This window comes from Mus caroli, chromosome 11 (assembly GCF_900094665.2).
Source record: "Mus caroli chromosome 11, CAROLI_EIJ_v1.1, whole genome shotgun sequence".
Lineage (NCBI taxonomy): Eukaryota > Metazoa > Chordata > Mammalia > Rodentia > Muridae > Mus > Mus caroli.
In genome coordinates, this window is record NC_034580.1 from 71634796 (window position 1) to 71642198 (window position 7403).

The window sequence follows — 7403 nt, forward strand, 5'->3', positions numbered from 1 at the left end:
CTAAAGTCACACCATACTCGACACACAGAAGATACTAAATGCATTTTGGTGACATGACTCCATCCTCAGGGTCTTGCCATACACTTTGCTGGCCCAGAAGGAAGAACCCGACAAAAGGAGGCAGACATGGATGGTTTGGGTGGGGGTGCGCACGCGGGGGGGGGGGCATTGGCACAGTCACCAGGCTAGACAGCCAACAGGCATGGAAGGCAGTGATGTCGGCACAGAAATAGGAGGAGGGGGGAGGGAAAGGAAAGAGGGTCCCAGGACTCAAGGAGCAGCAGAACAGTGACTCAGGTCATAGCGATGGGTTCAAATCTCAGCTGGCTACTTAGTTTAGCCTTCCCCCCCTCCCCCGCGCCCCTGGGGAAGCTCCTATGCTCTCTGACCTCATTTAATCTGAAGTGTGAGCCGAATAAAGAAATAACCCAAGACAAGACAAGCACACCACCTTCAAATCTATCCATTGCCCCAAGACCCGCAGCTGGAGTGCACATGGAATAGGACCCATGAGTCAGAGGCTTAGTCCAGCCTCTCTCCCCATGCTTTAAAAGGAGTGCCCAAACAGCCTGTTCTTGGGGGCTGTAAAGAACACATAGCCTCAGAGGGCATTTTTCCCGAAGAAGCTGTAAAAGTTGCCAGCCCAGAGGCTGCCACAGCTGCACGTCCCACGGCTACAGATAGACACGAAAACCAAGCCTTGGAGAAAGAATGGGCACGACTAATAATGCACAACTCACACACACTGCCCCGAGCCCGCGGTGGGACAACCTGTGGATCGCGCCCTAGATAACTATGAAAACCAGGCCATAGAGAGAACACGTGTGTGTGTGAGCAATAAAGAAGCACATGAAATAATGTGTGGAACGCCCTGGTTGTAATTGGCTAAATTTAGCTTAAAAACTCCAGTCTGGCAGGGCAAAATTGCTCACCTCCCGAGGGCCCAGTGGAGAAACCTCGTGTTGAGAAATAATCTGTGTGGACCCCAAGCAGACGTTCACACGGACGCTCACGTGGACACCCGCTGCTTAGACAACAAGCCTGCACAGCTGCAGCAGTAAGGAGAGTGTGTGTGAACGAACGAGCGGGCCTGTTTTACCATTTATTTGCTTTTTGCTGTTTATGAATAAATAAAAGTACTAGAACCTTTTCCACCGGGTTTGCTCCCTCTTGCTGCAGAAAAAAAAAAAAAGTGCCTGTTTTACCTGCTCTATACACCTGTGGGAGAGTTAACAAACAACGTCCCTATGATAGGTCTACTTAGCACAGGTCCTGTAATCCCAGATATCTGGGAAGCTGAGGCTGGAGGGTTGAAAGTTCAAGAGCAGTCTTGATTGTTGAGTGAGTTCAAGGCCATAACCTTAGGCAATTTAGTGAGACCCCCAACTCAAAATAAAAAGTAAGACTGAGGTTTCAGTGTAGTGGTAGAGCATTTGCCTAGCACATGCGATGCCCTACGCGCGCCCCCCCCCCCCCGCCCCGCACTCTTGTCCTATCCTGTTTCTTGGTTCCTGCCTCCTACGGGGTAGGTGGGTAGCCCGTGCTAGGCGTTGGCTTTCCTTCTGTCTGATCACATGATCTGGCTTCACGTTCAGTTGCCATCCATGTAACAAGCACCTTCCTGTGTGCAAACATGAGAGAGAGGAGTTGGGTCCTGGAAGAGGAAGACACACAGCAGATACTCATGAGGATTGTGTGTGTTTGTGTGTGTGGGGGGGATTCCCAGAGCAGGAGGAAGTTCCAAGGTCTGCCTAGAAGGGGAAGGCAGTGTGGCTTCCTTGAGGGACCCCTCCCTCCTCTCTCCCATCATAAATTTGTACTAAAGACTTAGTGTGTAACAGGCCTTACACTGGACCCTAGAGACACAAAGGAAAAGGGACAGGCTTCCTGGATCATGGGATCTGCTGGCTGTCTTGGAACTCACATTGTAGACTAGACCAGGCTGGCTTGAACTCACAGAAATCTGCCTGATTCTGCTTCCCGAGTGCTGGGATTTTTAAAGGAGTGTGCCACACTCCAGGCTAAGCTTTTCTTTTTTTCTTTTCTTTTCTCTTCTATCTTTTCTTTTTAAGAAATAAAGTAGTTTTGGTAACAGGGGGGAGGGGGATCTCTAGGCCTTAAAAAAACCTCTATAAAAGCTGGGCTGTGGTGGCACATGCCTTTAATTCCAGCACTTGTGAGGCATAGGCAAGTGGTTCTCTGTGAGTTCAAGGCCAGCCAGGTCTACAGAGCTCCAAGAGAGCCAAGGCATGAGAGGAAAAGCCCACTAGGCCATTGTTTTAAGCTGCTTTTGCCTCAGTGAAGGAGGGTGAGGAAGAAGCCGGCCATCTTAGAAGTTGACATCTTTGTGGAGGTCTTTTTTTTTTCCTCCCATGATTAAGGCCGCTTTCTGATGGACTGGTCCAGTAAGTTCAAGGCCAGATCAGGACACATGTAAATAACAACTGTGCCCAATCAGCCACCAACTTGACCTTCTTCAAACAGATGAACCCTAAATGAGAGGAGAAAGATCCTTAAAAGACTTCAAAGACAAAACAAAACAAAAGCACCAGCCCCGAAGCTTTGGCTTCCTGAGCGTCCACTCTGCTCCGAGGAGGGTCTTTCCCCTTTGTGCTTGTTGTATGCATGTGTTTCCTTTCTCCTAATTTTTTACAAGCCAGGGAGTAGGGAGGCTATAAGCCTGCAGTCTCTTCCAGAACTAGTCATTTTAACGTGCTTCACAATATAGCTTGGTATATGAGCATCACACTGCTCTGCAGCCTCTGTCTTGGTTCTGTGCAACAAGCCATCTTTTTTTTTTAAGATTTATTTATTATTATACATAAGTACATTATAGCTGACTTCAGATGCACCAGAAGAAGGCATCTGATCTCATTACGAGTGAGCCACCATGTGGTTGCTGGGATTTGAACTCAGGACCTTTGGAAGAACAGTCAGTGCTCTTACCTGCTGAGCCATCTCAACAGCCCAACAAGCCATCTTTTAAAGAGCATTTTAAGTAACCCCCGAGGGCCCACAATAAGAAGAATTGCTCCTGGTGATGTTACCAGCAATACTAGGATGAACAGTCAGATGGACACCATCATTAGAGCTGTAGGGATCAATGGCAAAAATGAGAGCAAGGGCCCATGCTATAACAATCGGGCCACGGCCATCTGGGAACTGAGTCGTAATGTCTTACACAGACATCTAGAGCCTGACCCCTGAGGACCCGTGGCATCTCACACAAATGGCCAATCTAAAGAAGAACGGAACACACTATGAAATTCACTTCTCAACAAGACAGCGAGAGGGCTGATGCTAGGAGTGCACAAGAGTTCTTGGATAGTAAGAATGGGGGGACCTCTCTCTCAACTGCTATGGAGTACTTACATCAGTGGCTCTGCCCCCTCTCAGTGAAGTGATCCCTCTCAGAGGTTACCCATTGCCCTCCTGAGGTATATCTCAATAAACTCTCTCTGGCCTATTTGTGTCTTAGTAAACTCTTGCTGCCCAAGTCACCAGTCTTCTCTAAGCTGTTTCATATGACAGTGACCACACTAATATTCAGCCCAGCTGATGGTCTAAGTGTGTCTCTGACAGCATTTGCCTGAGTCAATCAAATCTCAGAAACCTAAGAGTGGATCTGAAAGAACTTTGGGACCAGTTGGGGAAAGCTGGAACTCCTGCAATGCAGGGAGCTTCAAATACAGGGGTGCGCTAAGACACTATTTCTCCATGAAACTCTAGCTGTCCTAGAACTTGCTCTGTAGACTCGGCTGGCCTTGAACTCAGAGATCCATGTGCCTTTGCCTCCCCTGAGTGCTAGGATTAAAGGCATGTGCTGTGCCACCACCTGGCTGGGCACTGGCATTTGGGTGCTGTCTGGGGAGGTTCTGAGATGTGGCCTTGATGAGGAAGTGTGTCACTGGAGGCGGACTTTGAGGACTTAAAAACTCTCACTACTGTTAGTTCTCCCTCTACTCTGTTTCTCGCTGCAATTCAAGATGTGAGCCCTCTGCTTCCTGTGCCTGTCACCATGCCTGCCCCTGCTCTCATGACTCCTTACCATGATGGACTCTCATCCCCCTGGAACTGTAAGTTCACATACACCCTTCCTTCTATGAGTTGCCTGGGTCACAGTATTTCATTACAGCAATTGAAGAATGACTAACATGCCATTTAAACACAAGGTGAGGGCTCCCACCACCCTGAGGACATGAGAAGCTGGAAGAGCAGACCTATACACATGAGGGTCACCGGGTAGCGAGCCGGTGAGACACAGCCTGAAGGCCTGCTCATTCTAGAACCTGGGAGTTTCTGGTCACTGCTGTCTGTCCCCATATCCTAGCTGTCTTTTACCCTTTCTCCTCCCTTGATCCACCGTCCTGGGTGCTCAGGAGCCAAGCACAGAACCCTTGTGCTATGTCTTCCATATACTGCTATGTTGTCTGGGGCAGGCCACCATTCATCTATGGGCCTTAATCTACTCATGTAAAGCAATGAGCTACTCTAGAACAGGCTGCTCATCCTGGCCACACCGGAGAATCACTTGGTGGCATCAAAAGAAGTACTCAACCTATAGTTTGTGGAACATATGTGTCCCTGAATGAATACATGAAGCTAAGCCCATTTGTAGATGACAACATCATGTCACGGTGTCAAAAGTTGGACATCCCCACTCTGATACCTGGCACCACTCCTGATGGTCCTTGGAGGCTGAGACAGGTCTGGACTCTAGAGTCTTGTTTCTCAAAGTGTGGACAGGACCATTAGCATGGATACATCACCAGAGTTGTCAGTGGAAGCCAAGGCCACACCCTACATTCTCACTTTACAGATGAGAAATGGTTCCAATGCTTTAGGACAGGAGCACTGGCCACAGTGCCTGGTCCATGTGACTCCAGCTCTCAGCCTGCTGTCCTCTCAGACACACAGGCTGTGGAGAGGCACCTCAGGCCTCACCTTTCCCAGGAGTGCTCTCTCTAGTGACAGTCACCATTCAGTTCCTTTTTGAGGGTGCTGGGGGTTGAACCAGGGCTTTGCACATGCTAGGCAAGAACTCTGACACTGAGCCACATCCCAGCATCACTGGTCCCTCCTTTTAAGGGTTTTTTCTAACAACCTGAGTATACCCAGGTTCTTGCTTCTCAGTCATTCAGCTCAGCTTAGTGGCTGTTTCCTAGCAATGGAGACCTTTACCCCAAGTTCTAAACTGTTTTCCAGTGAGGTTGCAGCCTGGGAATGAGGGGAGGAAGCTCAAGGTGGGCATACCCTCAGATCGTAATATCTGAGGGATGGTAGGTCTTTTAGAAGCTTTGTCGGGGCAGGGGAAGGAAAGCTACACAGATGTCTGGACAGACACTTGTACTTAAAACCAATTCTGTAGGCTCCTGAGGTCATTTTTCCTCAGACTCCAGGACTAGATGGGGAAGGTGGAGGAAGCCAGGCACCGTGGGAAGCTCACTGCCTCTTGCACTCCTGGCTGTATAGACATTCCCATTCCAGGTGTCTGGGTACCATTCCCAAGTGTCCCCCTGTAGACAGAGGAAGTAGGAAAGTTGCAAAAGACCTTCCTTTCTATCTGCAGCCCCTGACACCGACCCTGGGACCACTGAGGGCTGCTGGGTTTCAGAGTCCTCAAGTAACACCCTACAACCAGCACAGAGCACCGCTCTTTCCCTAGAGCCTTTAGCGGCTGAGTGGGTCAACTGGAATCTGGGCCCCACCCAGGCTGCTGCCTCCTGCATTATTGATGTGCTGCCTGGCCATGAGGATGAATAATTCACCAGGACAAGGAAACAGAAGGTTCACCGACTGGAGGCATCCCAGCTCTCCGTCCTCCCCTGGCTTTCTGTTTGCTTTTCTTGCCTTAATGGGTCTTTCAGAACCTCAGGCTCCTCCTCCCACCTACGGGGGAAGCATGGGAATGACCTCTTAGACTTGAAATTGCCACCAATCTAGTCCAACCTAGGATGGAGTTGCCCGCAACTCGGAGACAAGGAGCCTCACTTTTCGGAGTCCCTTTGACTCAGGGGTAGATTGCTGTTATGTAGATGAGCAGGGCATCCCCTGCCCCGTAGCCAACGGCTGGTTGTGAAATGTGCTGACCACATTGTTTATAATTAATGCTGGCTCCTGTCAGCGTCACCAAGAGCTTGGGAAGGGGAACACAGCTGGACAGCTCATAGCTTCAGGAGAGTGGGTGCCTCTGAGAGTGAGACTCTAGCCAGGGAGTCTTCGGGTGGGCGTGGTGGGAAGGATCAAAGGGCAGAGATTGGAAAGACAGTATAAAATCATCCAGAATCCTGCAGTGAGTTCTCCTCCTTGATCAGTTTCTGAAGTACAGACACAGGCTGGAAAGACCGTGGGACATGGAGCTGTTGCAGGAGGATAACAGTGGAGCTCGACTGTGCGATCCTGATACGCTGAAGACCATGGCTCAGTTCTGATCAGCTGGACATGGAGTCACTGAAGGCAACTGACTCATCTGTGCAAGAAATGGGGGCTTTGCCTTTAGTCTAATTTAACTTCTCCTTTGCCTCCATTCTGCTGGATAGACGCTTTGACTGACACAGACCCTACCCTTGAGGGTCACAGCAGGCTATGTCTCTATCTCATTGTCCCTAATCCCTGTGGATGGTGCTGAGTTGATCTTCAGCGCCCAAACTGCTGTCCTGCCTTTCCTGTGCAGGGACAGTTTGGTTGAATCCATTAGGCAACATGTTTGGCTGAGCATAACACAGGCCCTCCAAACACCGGTGCAGACAAGACAGGATAGTTTTGTGCTCGTTGAACCAGAGGGCCATGGCCGGGTGTAAGGCTTAGTGGTAGGGAACTTTACATTGAGCCTTGGGTTTGATCCCTGGCACTGCAAAGTGAAAGAAAAAAAGTCCAGACATGGGCAGTTTCAGGCAGATTCAATGCCATCATTCATGTCCCTGGTGTGTTCATGGTTCTGTCTATCTACAGCCTACCTCATTGCCACAGGATGGCTGCTACAGTTCCTCGCATTGAGAAAGAAAAAAGGGGGAGGGCATAAGGCATGTGAGAGTTGAATGGATGTCCTTTAAAGAGCCTTCCTGGAGGCTCCAATAGTGACTCCTGCTTCACACTCTTTGACCATGATACACTACAAACCCATGCCCCCAAGCTGTGGGTCAGTCACTGAGGGATGAGCTGCTGATTGTCTCCTGTGCTGAGCTTCAAAATTTATATTCCAGTGTCTGGAGAGGCAGACAGATGGACACACACTCACCGTTGTGTGTGTGTGTGTAGGCATCTATGAGCATGTGTGCTGATCAGTGACCTGAGGGAGATGCTCACACTGTCCTGGTGTGTGGAAGGTTCAATGCCCAGTTAGAGCCAGGCCAAAGGTCATGGTCCAGTTGGGCCATGTGGGGTTCCTCCTAAAGCCAGGAAGG